The sequence below is a fragment of the Dama dama genome, chromosome X, assembly GCF_033118175.1.
Source record: "Dama dama isolate Ldn47 chromosome X, ASM3311817v1, whole genome shotgun sequence".
NCBI lineage: Eukaryota > Metazoa > Chordata > Mammalia > Artiodactyla > Cervidae > Dama > Dama dama.
Window position 1 is genome coordinate 158,360,411 of NC_083714.1, and position 18,770 is coordinate 158,379,180.

General features: G+C 39.6%; 2 pseudogenes; both read right to left on the reverse strand.

The window, feature by feature from the left end:
• Positions 1 to 9,255: 9,255 nt before the first annotated feature.
• LOC133051716 (transmembrane 7 superfamily member 3-like) lies at positions 9,256 to 9,970 on the reverse strand (annotated as a pseudogene).
• Positions 9,971 to 10,139: 169 nt separating this feature from the next.
• LOC133052986 (transmembrane 7 superfamily member 3-like) lies at positions 10,140 to 11,940 on the reverse strand (annotated as a pseudogene).
• Positions 11,941 to 18,770: the final 6,830 nt, after the last annotated feature.

Consider the following 18,770-nt stretch of genomic DNA (forward strand, 5'->3'; position numbering starts at 1 on the left):
TTTAGAAAACTGTATTCTGTAGCATGAAGCATCACTGACCCAAGATTAAAGCACTGACCCCAGAACTTAGGCTTCTGCAGTTTTGTTACAGTAGTTTATAAATTGCTTTAGTCAGCTCATTTTGCATGGTGGATTACTCACATGACTTACCATACATGAACTCAAAAATGATGAGATATGGCTATTTCCATCTTGTGGAAAGAATTCAGTTATTTACTGATATTGGTGAGAAGTTACTGAAAAACTATTTTCTTCACCTTAAACTTTAAGCAGTATCTTTAAGTGAAGAAGTTAAACTTGAAATACCTGTATTTTCCATTATTTTTGCAATGCTTGTTAACAAATTTTAATGAAACAAATGCTCAAAATGAAATGGAAGAGAACTATTTTAATCTGGATTTTGTTTTACAGAACATTTCTGGAAACTATTTTGCAGGTTTTTAAAATTTTTATTTACATTTTAATTGGAGGCTAATTACTTTACAACATTGTAGTAGTTTTTGCCATACATTGATATGAATCATCCATGGGTATACATGTGTTCCCCATCCAGAACCCTCCTCCCACCTCCCTCCCCATGCCATCCCTCAGGGTCAACCCAGTGCGCTGCCTTTGAGTGCCGTGTTTCATGCGTCAAACCTGGACTGGTGATCTATTTCACATATGGTAATAGACATGTTTCAGTGCTATTCTCTCAAATCATCCCACCCTTGCCTTCTCCCACAGAGTCCAAAAGACTGTTATTAATATCTGTGTCTCTTTTGTTGTCTCACATATAAGGTCATTGATTCTATAGTGTATATGTACAACAGCTTTCTTATCCAATTCTGATGGATATCTAGGTTGCTTCCAAGCTATTGTAAATAATGCCACGATGAACTTTGGGGTACTCGTGTCTCTTTCAATTGTGTTTTACTCCCTGTGTATGCCCAGCAGTGGGATGGAGGTGTCATATGGCAGTTCTATTTCCAGTTTTTTAAGCAGTCTCCACACTGTTCTCCAGAGTGGCTCTACTAGTTTGCATTCCCACCAACAGTTTAAGAGGGTTCCCTTTTCTCTGCACCCTCTCCAGCATTTATTATTAGTAGACATTTTGATGGCAGACATTCTGACCAGCATGAGATGGTACCTTACTGTGGTTTTGATTTGCATTTCACTGATGATGAATGATGTTGAGCATCTTCTCATGTATTTGTTACCCAAATGTATGTCCCCTTTGGAGAAATGTCTGTTTAGTTCTTTGGCCCATTTCTTGATTGGATTTTTTTTTTTTCTGGTTTTGAGCTGCATGGACTGCTTGTATATTTTGGAGATGAATTCTTGGTCAGTTGCTTCGTTTGCTATTTCTCCCATTTTGAAGGCTTTCACCTTGCTTATAGTTTCCTTCATTGTGCAAAAGCTTTTAAGTTTAATAAGATCCCATTTGTTTGTTTTTGCTTTTATTTCCATTACTCTGGGAGGTGGGTCATAGAGGATCCTGCTGTGATTTATGTCAGAGAGTGTTTTGCCTATGTTTTCCTCTAGGAGTTTTCTAGTTTCTGGTATTACATTTAGATCTTTAATCCATTTTGAGTTTACTTTTGTGTATGGTGTTAGAAAGTGTTCTAGTTCCCCTTTTTCTACAGGTAGTTGACCCATTTTCCCAGCACCACTTGTTAAAGAGATTGTCTTTTCTCCAGTGTATTCTTGCCTCCCTTGTTGAAGATAAGGCATCCATAGGTGTGTGGATTTATCTCTAGTCTTCCTATTTTGTTTCATTGATCTATATTTCTGTCTTTGTGCCAATACCATACTGCCTTGATGACTGTCACTTTGTAGTATAGTCTGAAGTCAGGCAGGTTGTTTCCTCCAGTTCCATTCTTCTTTCTCAAGATTACTTTGGCTATTCGAGATTTTTTGTATTTCCATACAAGGTGTGAAATTATTTGTTCTAGTTCTCTGAAAACCACTGGTAGCTTGATACAAAATTCGAGATTTTTTGTATTTCCATACAAGGTGTGAAATTATTTGTTCTAGTTCTCTGAAAACCACTGGTAGCTTGATAGGGAATCTATAGAATGCTTTCGGTAGTACAGTCATTTTCACTATATTGACTCTTTCAGTCCATAAACATGGTATATTTCTCCATCTATTTGTGTCACCTTTGATTTCTTTCATCAGTTTTCTATACAAAGGTCTTTTGTTTCTTTAGATAGATTTATTCCTAAGTATCTTCCCTGGTGGCTCAAATGGTAAAGCATCTGCCTACAATGCGGGAGAACTGGGTTCAATCCCTGGGTCAGGAAGATCTCCTGGAGAAGGAAATGGCAATCCACTCCAGTGTTCTTGCCTGGAAAATCCCATGGATGGAGGAGCCACATGGGCTACAGTCCTTGGGGTCACAAAGAGTCACACACAACTGAGCTACTTCACTTTCACTTTCCTTCCATTCCTAAGTATTTTTTCTTTTCATTGCAATGGTGAATGGAATTGTTTCCTTAATTTCTCTGTTTTCTCATTGTTAGCATATAGGAATGCAAGGAATTTCTGTGTATTAATTTTATATCCTACAGCTTTACTATATTCATTGATTAGCTCTAGTAATTTTTTGGTGATGTCTTTAGTGTTTTCTATGTAGAGGATCATGTCTTTTTCAAACAGCGAGAATTTTACTTCCTTTCCAAACTGGATTACTTATATTTCTTTTTCTTCTCTGATTGCTGGGGCTATAACTTCCAAAACTACATTGAAGAGTAGTGATGAGAGTGGGCACCCTTGTCTTGCCCCTGACATTAGGGGAAATGCTTTCAACTTTTCACCATTGAGGATAATGTTTGCTGTGGGTTTATCATATATGGGACTACCAGACGGTAAAGTGTCTGTCTACAATGCAGGAGACCCAGGTTTGATCCCTGGGTTGGGAAGATCCCCTGGAGAAGGAAATGGCAACCCACTCCAGTACTACTGCCTGGAAAATCCCATGGATGGAGGAGTCTGGTAGGCTACAGTCCATCAGGTTGCAAAGAGCTGGACACGACTGAGCGACTTCACTTTCACTTTCTTTAACTTATCATATATAACTTTTCTTATGTAGAGGTATCTTCCTTCTATGCCTGCTTTCTGGAGGGTTTTCATCATAAATGGATATTGGATTTTGTCAAAGGCTTTCTCTGCATCTATTGAGATAATCATGATAATGATTTTTATAATCAGATAATGGTTTTTATCTTTCAATTTATTAATGTGGTATATCACATTGATTGATTTGTGAATATTGAAGAATCCTTGCATACACAGGATAAAGCCCACTTGGTCATGATGTATGATCTTTTAAATATGCTGTTGGATTCTGTTTGCTAGAATTTTGTCGATGATTTTTGCATCTATATTCATCAGTGACATTGGCCTGTAGTTTTCTTTTTTTGTGGCATCTTTGTCAGGTTTTGGTGTTAGGGTAATGGTGGACTATAAAGTGAGTCTGGCAGTTTACCTTTCTCTGCAATTTTCTGGAAGAGTTTGAGTAGGATAGGTGTTAGCTTTCTCTAAATTTTTGGTAGAATTCACTCGTGACACCATCTTGTCCTGGGCTTATGTTAGTTGGAAGATTTTTTATTATACTTTTGATTTCCATGTTGGTGATGGGTCTGTTAAGATTTTCTATTGCTTTATGGTCATTTTGGAAGGCTATCCTTTTCTAAGAATTTGTCCATTTCTTCCAAGTTGTCCATTTTATTGTCATATACTTGCTAATAGTGGTCTCTTATGATCCTTTGTATTTCTGTGTTGTCTGTTCTGATTTCTCAATTTTCATTTCTAATTTTGTTGTTTTGATTCTTCTTCCTTTTTTTCTTGATGAGTCTGGCTAATGGTTTGTGTATTTGATTTATCTTCTGAAAGAAGCAGCTTTTAGTTTTGTTGATTTTTGCTATAGTCTCTTTTGTTTCTTTTTTCATTTATTTCTGCCCTAATTTTGATGATTTCTTCCCTTCTACTAACTTTGGAGTTCTTTGTTTTTTCTTTTTATAGTTGCTTTAGGTGTAAAGTTAGGTTATTTATTTGATTTTTCTTTTGTTTCTTGGGGTAAGCTTGTATTGCTATGAACCTTCCCCTTAGCACTGCTTTTACTGAATCCCACAGGATTTGGGTTGTTGTGTTTTATTTTCATTTCTTTCTATGCATATTTTGATTTCTTCATTGATTTCTTCTGTGATTTGTTGGTTTTTCAGAAGTGTGTTGTTTAGCCTCAATATGTTTGTATTTTTAATAGTTTTTTTTCCCCCTGTAATTGATATCTAATCTTACCACATTGTGATCAGAAAAGATGGTGAAATGATTTAATTTTTTATTTTTTTAATTTAGCAAGGCTAGATTTATGGACCAGGATGTGATCTATCCTGGAGAATCTTCTGTGTGCATTTGAGAAAAAGGTGAAATTCATTGTTTTGCCATGAAATGTCCTATAGATAGCAATTGGTTCTAACTGATCAATTGTATCACCTAAAGTTCATGTTTCCTTGCTAATTTTCTGTTTGATTGATCCATCCATAGGTGTGAGTGGGGTATTAAAGTCTCCCACTATTATTGTGTCAGTTAATTTCCATTTTCATACTTGCTAACATTACCTTACATATAGAGATGCTCCTATGTTGGGTGCATATATATTTATCATTGTTACATCTTCTTCATGGATTGATCCTTTGATCATTATGTTGTGTCCTTCTTTGTCTCTTTTCACTGCTTTTATTTCAAAGTCTATTTTATCTGATATGAGTATTGCTACTGCTGCTTTCTTTTGGTCTCCATTTGCGTGAAATATCTTTTTCCAGTCCTTCACTTTCAGTCTCTTTGTGTCCCTTGTTTTGAGGTGTGTCTCTTTTAGACAGCATATATAGGGGTCTTGTTTTTGTATCCATTCAGCCAATCTTTGTCTTTTGGTTGGAGCATTCAACCCATTTACATTTAAGGTAATTATTGATAAGTTTGAGCCCATTGCCATTTACTTTGTTGCCCTGGGTTTGAATTTATAAAGCTTTTGTGTGTTTCCTGTCTCAAGAAAATCCTTTAGCATGTTTGGTGGTGGTGAATTCTCTCAGCTTTTGCTTGTCTGTAAAGCTTTTCATTTCTCCTTCATATTTGAATGGGGTCCTTGCTGGGTATCGTAACCTGTGTTGTAGGTTTTTGTCTTTCATCACTCTGAATATGTTCTGCCATTCCCTTCTGGCCTGAAGAGTTTCTATTGAAAGATCAGCTGTTATCTTTATGAGAATCCCCTTGTGTGTTATTTGTTGGTTTTCCCTTTCTGTTTTTAACATTTGCTCTTTGCATTTGATCTTCATTAATTTGTTTAATCTGTGTTGGGGTATTTCACCTTGGGTTTATCCTTTTGGGACTCTCTGGGTTTTTAGGACTTGGGTGGCCATTTCCTTCTCCATTTTAGGGAAGTTTTCAACTATTATCTCCTCAAGTATTTTCTCATGGCTTTCCTTTTTGTCTTCTTCTTCTGGGACTCCTACGATTCAAATGTTGGGGCATTTAACATTGTCCCAGAGGTCTCAGAGTTTGTCTACATTTCTTTTAATTTTTTTTCTTTTTTCCTCTCTACTTCATTTATTTCCACCATTCTATCTTCCACATCACTTATCCTATCTCCTGCCTCAGTTATTCTACTATTGTTTCCCTCCAGAGTGCTTTTTATTTCAGTTATTGCATTGTTCACTATTGATGGACTCTTTTTTAATTTCTTATAGGTCCTTGATAAACATTTCTTTCATCTTCTCAGTCCTTGTCTCTAATCTATTTATTTGCAACTCCATTTTGTTTTCAAGATTTTGGATCATTTTTACTGTCATTATTTTGAATTCTTTTTCAGGTAGACTCCCTATTGCCTACTCTTTTTGTTTGGTTTGGTGGGCATTTATCATGTTCCTTTACCTGCTGAATATTTCTCTGCCTTTTCATCTTGTTTATATTGCTATATTAGGGGTGCTCTTTCTGTAGGCTTGAAGTTTGTGGTTCCTCTTTATTGTGAAAATTGCTCCCTGTGGGTGGGGTTGGCCTAGTACCTTGTCGAGGTTTTCTGGTTATGGGAGCTTGTGTCTCTGTTCTGGTGGGTGGAGCTGGATCCCTTCTCTCTGGAGGGCAATGAAGTGTTCAGTAGTGAGTTTTTGGGATGTTTATGGATTTGGCTTGGATTTTGGCAGCCTGTATTTGAATATTCAGTGGTGTATTCCTGCTTTGCTGGAGAATCAGTGTGGTATGTCTTGCTCTTGAACCTGTTGGATCATGGGTGGAGCTTGGTTTCAGTGTAGGTATGGAGGCTTTTGGATGAGCTCTTGTCTATTAATGCTCACTGAAGTAGGAATTCTCTGAAGTTCTCAAGTTTTGGAGTTAAGCCTCTGGCTTTCACTCATATTCTTGCAGTAGCCTCAAGAGTTCTCCATCCATACAGCACAGCTGATAGAACATCTAGGTTAATGGTGAAAAGATTCTTCACAGTAAGGGACTTCCAAAAAGGTTCAGAGTTACATGTAGAAGAGAAGGTGGAGGAGGGAGATAGAGGTGACCAGGAGGAGAAGAGGGGAAGTCAAAGGGGGAGAGAGCAATGTAGCCAGTAATCAATTCCCTATGTGCTCTCCACAGTCTGGAACCCTCAGAGAGATTCACAGATTTAAGTAAAGAGAGGGGGAGGGAGAAGATAGAGGTGACCTGGGGGAGAAAGGGAGAGTCAGAAGGGGAGAGGGCAATCAAGCCAGTAATCACCCCTAAGTGAAAATGGATATTGAAGCTTAGATCCTTAAAGGTACTAAACTGATAACAAATAGAAAAAAAGCAAAGATTAAAAACCAAGAGTAGAGCTTAAACAAAACATCATCACAAAAATAATAAAATATATATATGAAATTTGGTTTTAAAAATATTTTTTATTTTATTGCAAAAAAAAAATTTTACAAGGTAATAGTAGCTTGTAAAAATGAAAATAAAGGAGTAATAAAGAACTTAAAATTTTAAAAATGATAATAGTAAAAATACATCTAAGAATTTCCTTGAAGTTGTTGTGGGCACTGTGGGGTCAGTTCAGTTTCAGATAGTTCCTTGTTCCAGCTTGTACTTCTGCTGAAGTTCTATAGCCCCTTTCCAATGTTTAGTCAATATTAACTGTTTTTATCTGTTGGTTGTTTTTATCTGTCAAGTGACAGGTTAAAAAAAAAAAAGTGACAGGTTTTTACCTGTCAATTCCAGAGTGGTTCCCTCTTGTTTATTTTGATTTCCTCTGTTTGGAAGTCTCTTTAGTGTCTAATTTCTGTCCTGACACAAGGGGGCAAAGGCGGTCACTTATTTAGGCTCATTTGTTCAGTTGTGTTGTGGGGATGGAGGAGCACTGCAAACAAATGTCACTGGTGTGTGTGTGGGGGAGTATTCACAGTGTCTGGGTTTGCCCCAGCTCACAGTGGAGTGCTCTTTCTGGGTCTAAACTGCTTAGGCTCCAGGTTGCTCTGCAGGTGTGCTTCCAAAGCAGGCCCTAAGTTTTGTACACTTCCTGGACCTAAGCGGCTAAGGTTCAGGATCTCAGGTACTCCACAAGGGCATAGACTCAGTTGGCATGTGTTTCGTGCCCTTCCCAGGTCCAAGCAGCTCAGGTAACCAGGTGCTTGGTGAGCTCACTCTCCCAGCTGGGCCATGCATCTTAATTACCTCCCCAGTCTGGGCCACTCCATTTCCCGGGTGCATTGCAAGAGCCCGATCTCAAGTGTGCCATGTGTCTCCTCTGGGGAGCTGATCTCAGGCTGCAACTCTCCTTGCAGATAGCAACTGTGCAGGATTCCAGGAAGATGTGGTTAGCAACTGGGAACCTGCTCACAGTTTGCTGTAGGATGCCATTTCTAGGGCCGAGACTGCCCCTTGCCTTCCTGCTCTGGTTGTCGCACACCTGACTCTCTGCCTCCTATGGGGAGAGGGGTCTGTACACAGTCAGCTAGCTCTCCTATGGTATTTGCTCAATCCTTTGTTCTGTGAGCAAGTCAGGCTGCATTAGGTTAGAGCCTTTCGCATGAAGGTTCTCTTTTTTTCCTCTCTGGCTATCCCACAGTTTGGGTTGCTGTCTCTCGTTAGCTCCCTCAGATTGTCCTCAGGGCATTCAGGCCTGGTCCTTACCCTAAGCATGTAGTTTGTGCCTCTCTGTCCAGCCCTCACTGGTTGGTGGCCTACGGGAGCAAAGACCTGATGGGCATGAGAGGAGAGGCCTTGTCATATGGATGACTGAGGGGAAAATTCTTGCTGTAAAGCTGGTTTGGTAGTGCAGAATTCTCTCAACTTTTGTTGGTCTGGAAAGGTTTCATACCTTCATGAAATCCTAATTAGAGTCTTGTTGGGTAGAGAATTCTTGGTTGTAGGTTCTTCCAGTAGTCATGTACAGATGTGAGTTGGACCATCTCTGATGGCAGAAAGTGAAGAGGAGCTCAAGAGCCTCTTGAGAGTAAAAGAGGAGAGTGAAAAAGCTGACTTAAAACTTAACATTCAAATAAGTGACATCATGGCATCCTGTCTCATCACTTCATGACAAATAGATGGGGAAACAATGGAAACAGAGGCAAATTTTATTTTCTTGGCTCCAAAATCACTGCAGGTGGTGACTGCAGAGGTGAAATTAAAACACGCTTGATCCTTGAAATCTGTGACAGCCCTAGCCCTAGGGTTAAAAAGCAGAGACATCACTTAGCTGACAAAGATGCATATAGGTAAAACTGTGGTTTGTAAAGTCTGTTGAGAAATCAGCTGATAATCTGATGTAAGCTCCTCTGTATGTTATTTGTTGTTTTCCTTTTGTTGTTTTTTATATTTTATGTTTGTCTTTAATTTTCATCATTTTGATTAACATGCATCCTGCTGTATTATGTATTACCCCTTGGGTTTTTGCTGCATTTTTTTAACAGAACAGTGATTATTTTTTCTTTTTTTAAAAGTGTATCTATTTAATGGAGTAAGCTGACACATACTTGTAAACCAAAAATGTAGCTTCTTAAGCATTTGGTAATATAGAAAAATCTCCCTCCCACCAACATCATGGCCACCTTACTCTCACGTGGAATTACTGTCATCTCCCAGGCATGTCCTTACCCTCTATCAAAAAAGAGACCATAGTACTGTACAAAGCACAGAGGCAGAGCCAGTTTCTTAGTGGGCTTGTCCCAGACTGCTGAAGCAGGTGGGCAGCAACACCAAACCCAAGTCGGTGCCTGGGTTGTACTTCTAGATTGGCGTGACCAGGCACTCTGGCATCTACAGAAGCAAGGGTGTTCTCTCTCCAGCTGGCTGTTCCTTCTGGAAGAGCCCTTTGCTCTGGGCTAATCAGCTGTAGGTCTACTCTCTCAGTGGAGGGATGTGGTAGCTAGGGTCCAAGAATGTTTGTCACTCTGTGCTCATGCTCTCACTTTCATAACTTGTATGCATGGGGAGGGAAAAACAGCTGCCCTCTTTCTCTTTAAATCTGTAGCATAATTCCATTTACAGCCAGCATCTCGTATACTGCCAGGATAATAAAGTCACTCATTTGAAAAGGAATATTCATGAAAACTCTGCAGAAATCCACATGGAGAGCTCTCCTGAGTATACCTTCAAAGTCATGTAAAAAAGGCTTATGTACAGATAACTGTCCATGGCCAAGACCACCAAGTAGGAGGCAATGAATCCACAACTCAGGATATTCAGTATTCATAAGCAGCCTGTGAAAACAACTGGAATGAAAATGGCTATACAAGAGAAGGTCACCCAGAAAACCGTGTCGACATGGAAAAATCTTTGGGTTTCTCAGGGGCGTGAAGAAAACCACTGTTGCAATGAGGAAGCCTAGCACCAGTCTGACACACAGCATGCAGAGCGTGAGGACTACAAATTACCACCAAGTAGCTACCAAGGAAATTCCACTGATGCTTCCAGCGATGGCCCTCACAATCAGCCGGACATCATACTTACTAGGTGCAATGAAACAGTGCATGCAAAGCTGGTGCTCTGGGACAACCCAGAAGGAAGGAATGGGGAGGGAGGAGGTGGGGGGGGGGGGCAGTTCAGGATGGGGGACACATGTACACCCCTGGCTGATTCATGCCAATGTATGGCAAAAACCACCATAATATTCTAAAGTAATTATCCCCAAATAAAACAAATTATTTTTTAAAAAAGAAGAATCCCATGAAGATAAAGCCTATAAAAAATAGTTTTGTTTTCCAGAATTTGTATCCAAAGAAAGAGATGAAGAGCCTAAGCAGGGCAAAAAGAGTCAAGAAGACTTTGGTAGACACTCTTCCAAGGGAAGAACAATTACCCTCCTCTGCTCAAAGCTGCATGCATACATGTGAGCAGGGACATAAGCCAGGGACGTGTTTAGAAATGGACCCTAAATGATGACGTTGTAAATTACACCTTGTCTTCAAAGAGAAGGAAACACTTATCATCAGCTGTTAGGGTGACCATCTTGACAGCACTGGCCTGTACCTGAGGCACCTCGGCCATCCTGTGTAGGTGCCTCAGCAACGCTTCTTCAGTGTGGTCCTTCTCTGGCATTAAAAACTGATAGCTATCACACTGCAACCTCCACCTGGAGCCTGGACCTGTCTTGACATCACAGAGCAGAGGATCTGTGTCTCTCGTGTAGCCTAGATTTGCTGGAACAAATTTTATAGTTGTTTCAAAGAAATTATACTCCAAGTAAATACTAGCGTTGCTATTGATTTCAAATTCCAAATTATAGCCACCAGGGATAGGATCACTTTCCAAGTAGGAGAGTGGAATGGCCACATTTTTGGACAGGCTCAAGGTCTAACATCTGCAAGTGCCAAGCGCATATACACTGCTGACAAAAGACTGGTTTCCATCGCTGCTGCTGCTGCTAAGTCACTTCAGTCATGTCCGACTCTGTGCGACCCCATTCCTGGGATTCTTCAGGCAAGAACACTGGAGTGGGTTGCCATTTCCTTCTTCAATGCATGAAAGTGAAAACTGAAATTGAAGTCGCTCAGTTGTGTCTGATTCTTAGCGACCCCATGGACTGCAGCCTACCAGGCTCCTCTGTCCATGGAATTTTCCAGGCAAGAGTACTGGAGTGGGGTGCCATTGACTTCTCCAGGTTTCCATCAGATGAGTGTAATTAGACCAGAGTCCAAGAACGGAAACAAGTCCTTTGTCATTGCCATCCTGGAGGCATTAGGAAGGATTGTCTCAGACAAAGAAATTGTTGTTTTCTGATACTGTGAGTGTATTTGGAAAATAATGAAAGTGACATTGCTGGAAATATGACCCCAAATAGCTCCCTCCGGGAAGCTATTGAACTCCAGGTATCTAACTTTCCTCAGAGAAAATTCAAGGAGGGTTACTGAAGCCAGCACCGCAAGAAGCAATAGCCAATGGAGCCCCATCGCTGTCTTGCCAGCTCTACTCCAGGGTGCCTGCACCAGGTGCCATCACTCCCCAGATGCAGTCACTGCACGCCTGCCAACCCTGCAGAGCCCATGCACCCTAGCCCAGCAGAGGGTTCCAGTACGCCTCCTTGGATTTATCCCGCCTGGGACTCTGTGCTCCCTGAATTTGGTTGACCATTTCCTTTTCCATGTTAGGGAAGTTTTCATCTCTTATCTCTTCAAATATATTCTCAGTTCCTTTCTCTCTCTCTCTCCTGCTCTGGGTCCCCTATAGTTTGAATGTTGGTATGTTTAGTGTTGTCTGAGAGGTCTCTTGGGCAACTTTTGTATTATTATTATTTTTCCTATATTCAGTTCTACAGCAGTCATTTCCACCATTCTGTCCTCTAGGTCATTTATCCATTCTTCTGCCTTATTCTGCTACTGATTCCTTCTAATGCATTATTTAGCTTACTCTGTTCCTTACTTTTTCTAGGTCTTTGATAAACAATTTTTGCCTCTTCTCAATCTTTGCCTCCATTCTTTTTCTGAAATCCTGGATTATCTTCATTATCACTATTCTGAATTCTTTTTTCTGGAAGGTTTCCTATCTCTACTTCATTCGTTGCTTTTCTGGGGTATTAACTGTCTTTTAATCTTGAATAAAACTCTCTGCTTTTTCATCCTGGTTAACTTCCTGTGATATGGTTTTTGTTCTAGACACCATAGGGTTGTTTCTTCCTCCGTCTTCTGCCTGCCCTTTGATAGATGAGGCTAAGAGGCTTGTGTAAACTTCCTGATGGGAAGGACTTGTTGGGGAAAACTGGGTCTTTCTGGGGTGCGCAGGGCCTTGCTAACTATAACTTTAATCTGGTTATCCACTAATGGGTGGGGTTGTGTCCCCTTCTCATTAGTTTTTTGCCTGAGATGACCTAGCACTTGGTGAACAGGCTTTATGGTAGGGTTAGTATTGATCTCCAACCTTCCAGGACAACTGCTGCCAGTTCCCCCATGTCTGTAGTGAGCCCCTGCTGAAACACACCTCCACTGGAGATCCTGCAACCCTCGCAGATAGTTTTGATTTGGTGTCCTGCGGGGTCACTGCTCCTTTCCTCTGGGCCTTGGTGTAAGATTTTGTTTGTGCCCTCCAAGACTGGAGTCTCTATTTCTCTTTTCTCCAGTACTGTGTTTTGTTTTCAATTATCTCTAGGTATTTTTTATTTCCCCTTTGATTTCTTCCGTGATTTATTTGCTGTTTAGTTGTACATTGTTCTGCCTCCAAGTTTGTATTTTTCTCATAGCACTGTGGTTGTCGATGTATGGTATGATTTCACTTTTCATAATTTATGAAAGCTTGTTTGTGGCTCAGCCTCATCTTATTGACTTTTTAAAATCAATATGTAATGTCCTCCATTGTGTCCTGTAATAGTCTTTTTTTATTTTAGTCTACTTTAAGTATTGCTACTCCTGCTTTCTTTTGATTTCAGTATGCACAGAATGTTTTTTCTGCCCTATCACTTTAAGTCTGTATGTATCTTTAGGTTTGAAATGAGCCTTTTGCAAGCACTCTATATTAGGGTCTTGATTTTGTATCCATTCAGCTAGTCTGTCTTTGTTGGGAGCATTTAACTTGTTTTGTCTAAAGTAATTATCAATGTCTATATTCTTATTGTTCTTTTCTCAGTTGTTTTGGGCTCATTTTTGTAGGTCTATTAGTAGTGACCAGGCAAGTAAATCTGTGCTAAATTTCTATTTATTTTTTTACACCAAGAAAAGTAAAAATTTTTGGCACCATTGGGAACATATTTATAAGCTTTCTTTTCCATTCAGTATTTTCAGTAGATATGTTTACTCAGTAGGCTTACACACTACTAAGGATATCACCTCTTGCTTTCTTGGTATTCCGCTCCCCCCCTTGGTATTTTTAATTAAATACAAATTGTAATTGGAAATAACATATATTCTCTTTCTGTCTTTTTTTTTTTCCTTTCTGGTTTTTAAATTCTGACTTTCCACAGAATATCCCAAGAAGTTGGTGGAGGAGTAGGAGGAGACCACTTTCTCCCCTACAAATTCATCAAAAGATAATTTGAATGCTGAGCAACTTCCACAAAACAACTTCTAAACGTTGGCAGAGGACACCAGGCACCCAGAAAGGCAGCCCATTCTCTTCAACTTCAGTCATCAAACACAAACTGATGACTGAGTTTGAAGGAACTCCATCTAATTGATATCTGTGCTTTCCTAAACCACCTAGCACTGAATTGCTGTGAGCACTGTGAGAAGCCACAGTACTAATTCCACTAATATAAACATTTATACTTTACCCATGATCTGTATTTGCTGGCATTGTGGTGAAAACATTTTTTTCAAAGAGAAAAGAATTAAAAGAAATGAGGACAACTTCAGAGACCTCTGGGACAATGTTAAACTAACCAACATTCGAATCATAGGAGTCCCAGAAGAAGAAGACAAAAAGAAAGCCCATGAGAAAATACTTGAGGAGACAATATTTGAAAACTTCCCTAAAATGGGGAAGGAAACAGCCACCCAAGTCCACGAAACCTAAGAGTCCCAAACAGGCTAAACACAAGAGACCTGTTAATCAAAATAATGAAGATCAAACATAAAGAGCAACTATTAAAAGCATGAAGGGAAAAGCAACAAGTAACACACAAGGGGATTCCCATAATGAAAACAGCTGAGCTTTCAATAGAAACTCTTTAGGCCAGAAGGGAATGGCAAGACATACTTAAAGTGATGAAAGAGAAAAACTTACAACTCAGATTACAGTACCCAGCAAGGATCTCATTCAAATATGAAGGCGAAATCAAAAGCTTTACAGAGAAGCAAAAGCTGAGAGAATTCAGCACCACCAAGCCAGCTCTCCAACAAATGCTAAAGGATCTTCTCTAGAAAGGTAACACAGAAAGGGTGTATAAACTCGAACCCAAAACAACAAAGTAAATGGCAACAGGATTATCAATTGATTTACCTTAAATGTAAATGGGTGATGTAATGTAAAAGTCAAGGCTATGGTTTTTCCAGTGGTCAGGTATGGATGTGAGAGTTGGACTGTGAAGAAAGCTGAGCACTGAAGAATTGATGCTTTTGAACTGTGGTGTTGGAGAAGACTCTTGAGAGTCCCTAGAACTGCAACAGATCCAACCAGTCATTCCTAAAGGAAAGCAGTCCTGAATATTCATTGGAAGGACTGATGATGAAACTGAAACTCACAATACTTTGGCCACCTAATGCAAAGAACTGAATCATGTGAAAAGACCCTGATGCTGGGAAAGATTGAAGACAGGAGAAGGGGAGGACAGAGGATGAGACGGTTGGATAGCATCATCAACTCAATGGAAATGACTTTGAGTAAGCTCCAGGAGTTGATGACAGACAGGGAGGCCTGGCCGTGGTGCAGTCCATGGGGTCAACATGAGCTGGACATGTGTTCATGGGCTGCAGCACGTGGATTTCCCGACCTTTGCATTGCCTTGTCTCATCCATCACAGGTTGCCTGTGATGCCTTTCATTTGGCTTCTGGCTTCATTGGGAGTGTCCTTCAGGACCACGTGACAGTGTGGTTCAGCTGTGAAGTACTCTTTCTCCTCACGGTTTGTGTTCATATTTTATTTTCTAATGGCATAAAAACTTAAAAAAAAAATAGATTCAACCATCTTTACAGAATACATAAAGTATCCTGTGTCCTTGGTTTAAAAGATTCTGTGTGTAAAAATATGCCTGGAAAAGTTCTTCCTTCTTTTAATCCTTTTCTTTTTAAAAAGATAACAGTCTCAGCATGCTTTCTATTGCATGCTTAGCTGGAGAAAGGTACAGGTAGGTGTCCCATTTCCCAGCCACTTTTCAAAGATGCTGACTTGTTTACAAAAGCAGGTACCCAGTCATATTTACAAGGACATCCCTGTTTAACCTGTCCCTTGGTTGGAAAAGGGACTACTAACCACAGGGTTTTAATTTCTCCAGCTGCTACAGACCCTCCCCTTACTCTGCCTCCCCAGCTGGTCTGGGAAGAAGGGCAGGTTGCTGACCTGTGATGTCTCAGAGGGGAACCCTCCTTCCCACCTTTCCACTAGTTGAGTTTCACTCTTCTGCTTGTTCACCTGGGTATCACAGGAGAGTAGCAGACAGTGGAAACCATTGTCAGACCAGAGTCATGGTGGTGAAGGTGTAGAAAGGTCCAACCCCTGCTGGTAGAAAATTTTCAGAACAAAAGCAAGTCCCAAGAACGTTTAGCTGGTAGTGTCTGGATCAATGATGAGGCAGTGATTGCCAAAGTCCCAGTTCTAATCTGGACAGATGCCAAGGCACCGGGGGGGGGGGGCTCAGAACAGATGGCTCAAGCCTGGCTCTCCCCTCCACACACATGCAATCTGAGCTACCCTGTTCTGTGAGATCCTGGCGACTAAAGTTCTTTGCACTTCGTGTCTGCAGGACAGACCTCATCACTCCCACAAAGTCCCCACAACCAGTATTTCCTTCAGCCTTTTCTATCACAGTCAACTGGATCCTCAAAACAAGTGGCAGAATCTTCTACGACCAATCTGACCATAGGGCAATAAAGAGAGAATTTCAGTCTTACTCTTTGTCAGGCACAGTAGGGGCTGCCTGTACTGTTTTCTTAAGAGCATACTCAGTAGGATATGTGGAACTGTAATTTAACATCTTTGAGGAGTGTGCCTTGTAGAAAACGCTCCTTTATCTTACTGAACATCACACTGGCAACAAAAGCCTGAAAATGCTCATGAAACCGCAAGGAAAAAACCATTCAAGCCTGGTTATTTTTCTAAGTAACTTCGATTAAAGGGAAAAATGTGCAACATGCATTTACTATTATAATATTGTTCAGAAATTTGACTATCTGTAGTTTACCTATTCACTCCTTCTCCAATTTATTTCGCAACATACGATCTTTTACTCTCATATTTTTACTTTTTAAAAGACTATCTTAGAGTTGAAATCATATAGTCTGTAGACCTTTCACACTGACTTCTTTAACTTAGTCATCTGATTTAAGGTTGGAACATGTCTTTTCATGTCTTTGTAGCTCATTACTTCCAATCACCAAACAATACTCCATTGAATGGATGAACCATACCAGTAAGTGTATCCATGTACCACTGAAGGTTGTTTCATTACTCCCAATTTTGAGCAATTATGAATAATGGTGCTATCAACATTCATTTGTAGGTTTTAAAAAATTATTTGAACATTGTTAATTTATAATCTTATGCTGGTTTGGTGGAAGTTTAAGAATTTTTATTAGCGTAGAGTTGATTTACAATGTTGTGTTAGTTTCAGTGCATGGGTTTTTCTTTTAACTCATATCTTAACTCATTTTAACATATGTCTTAACTCATTTAAAATTTAGCAGAATGACTCAATAAAAGTATGAGCCATGCTATGCAAGATGAACATGTCACAGTGGAGAGGTCTAACAAAATGTGATCCATTGGAGAAGGAAATTACAAACCACTCCAGTATTCTTGCCACAAGAACCTCATGAACATGAACAGTATGAAAAGGGAAAAAGATATGACACTAGAAGGTGACGCCGTCAGGTTGTTAAGTGTCCAGTATGCTACTGAGGAAGAGTGGAGAAACAGCTCCAGAAAAAATGAAGTGTATAGACCAAACAGAAACTATGCTCAGTTGTGGATGTTTCTGGTAGTGAAAGTATTATATTATAAAGAACAATATATTACATAGGAACCTTGAATGTTAGGTCAATGAATCAAGATAAATAGGTCATGGTTCAGCAGTAGATGGCAAGAGTGAACATCAACATCTTGACAATCACTGATATAAAATGAACAGAAATGGGCAAATTAATTCAGATGACCATTATATCTGCTATTTTGGGCAAGAATCCCTTGGAATAAAGGGAATAGCTTTTATAGTGAATAAGAGTCCAAAATGCAGTACTTGGGTGCAATCGGGTAAAAGACAGAATTATCTTGGTTCATTTCCAAGGCAAACCACTCAACATCACAGTAATCCATGTATGCCCCAATCACTAATGTTAAAGAAGTTGAAGTTTAACAGTTTTTTGAGGATCTATAAGACTTTCTAGTTTTAACACCAATAAAAGAAGTCAAGAGATACCTAGAGTAACAGGTATGTTTGGCCTTGGTGTACAAAACAGTAACAGGATTTTTGCCAAGAGAATGCACTGGTTGTAACAAACACTCTCTTCCAACAACACAAGAGATGACTCTATACATGGACATCACCAGATGGCTAATACTGAAATCAGATTATTTTATTTGCAGCTGAAGACAGAGAAGCTCTAAACAGTCAGCAAAAACAAGTCCTGGAGCTGTCTGTGGTTTAGATCATCAGATCCTTATAGCAAAATTCAGGCTTAAATTTAAGAAAGGAGGAAAAATCAGTGGGCCATAAAGATATGACCTAAATCAAATCCTTTATGTTTATACAATGGAGGTGACAAACAGATTAAAGGGATTAGATCAGGTAGACAGAGTGCCTGGAGAACTATGGACAGAGGTTCATAACACTATAGGAGTCAGTAACCAAAAAAAATTCCAAAGAAAAATAAACACAAATATGCAAAATTGTTGTCTCAGGAGGGCTTAAAAATAGCTGAGAAAAGAAGTGAAAGGCAAAAGAGAAAGGGAAATATATCCCAACTGAATGCAGTGTTGAATGCAAATAGCAGCTAGGAGAGACAAGAAAGCACTCTTAAGTGAAAAAGAAAAAAGAAAAGAAAAAAAAAAAAACAAAAAGAAAAACAATACAATGTGAAGAACTAGAGATCTCTTCAAGAAATTGAAGATATCAAGGAAACATTTTATAGAAGGATAGGTATGATGTGAAGAGCTGCCTCTTGGAAAAGACCCTGGTGCTGGGAAAGATTGAGGGCAGAAGATGGAGAAGACTAAAGATAAGATGGTTGGATGGCATCACCGATTCAATGGACATAAATCTGAGCAAATTCCAGGAGAGAGCAAACGACAGGGAAGTGAGGCATAATGCAGTACCTGGGGTTGGATATGACTTAGCGAATGAACAACTTCCAAGATTGCTTTTGATCATTTCTCTCCTATCTTTCTGGTATTTGACTTTTATGTGATACACTTTTAAAATTGATCATTGTCCAAAACTTCAACTAGCTTTGAACAACTACCTACAATAAGATGCTGGCACCCAATGAAAAAAGATACATACATTTCAAAGACAAAAAAAGAGCCGTGACAAGATGGTAGAAGGCAATCATGATAAAATCAAATCACATACCTGTTGGGTGGATGACCTACACTCTAGAGAGCAATAAACCAAACAGTTCTCCCACTGTTGTTAAAGTTCTGGGTCTAATGTCAGGCTTCCCAGTCTGGGGATCCAACAGATAGACTAGGAATT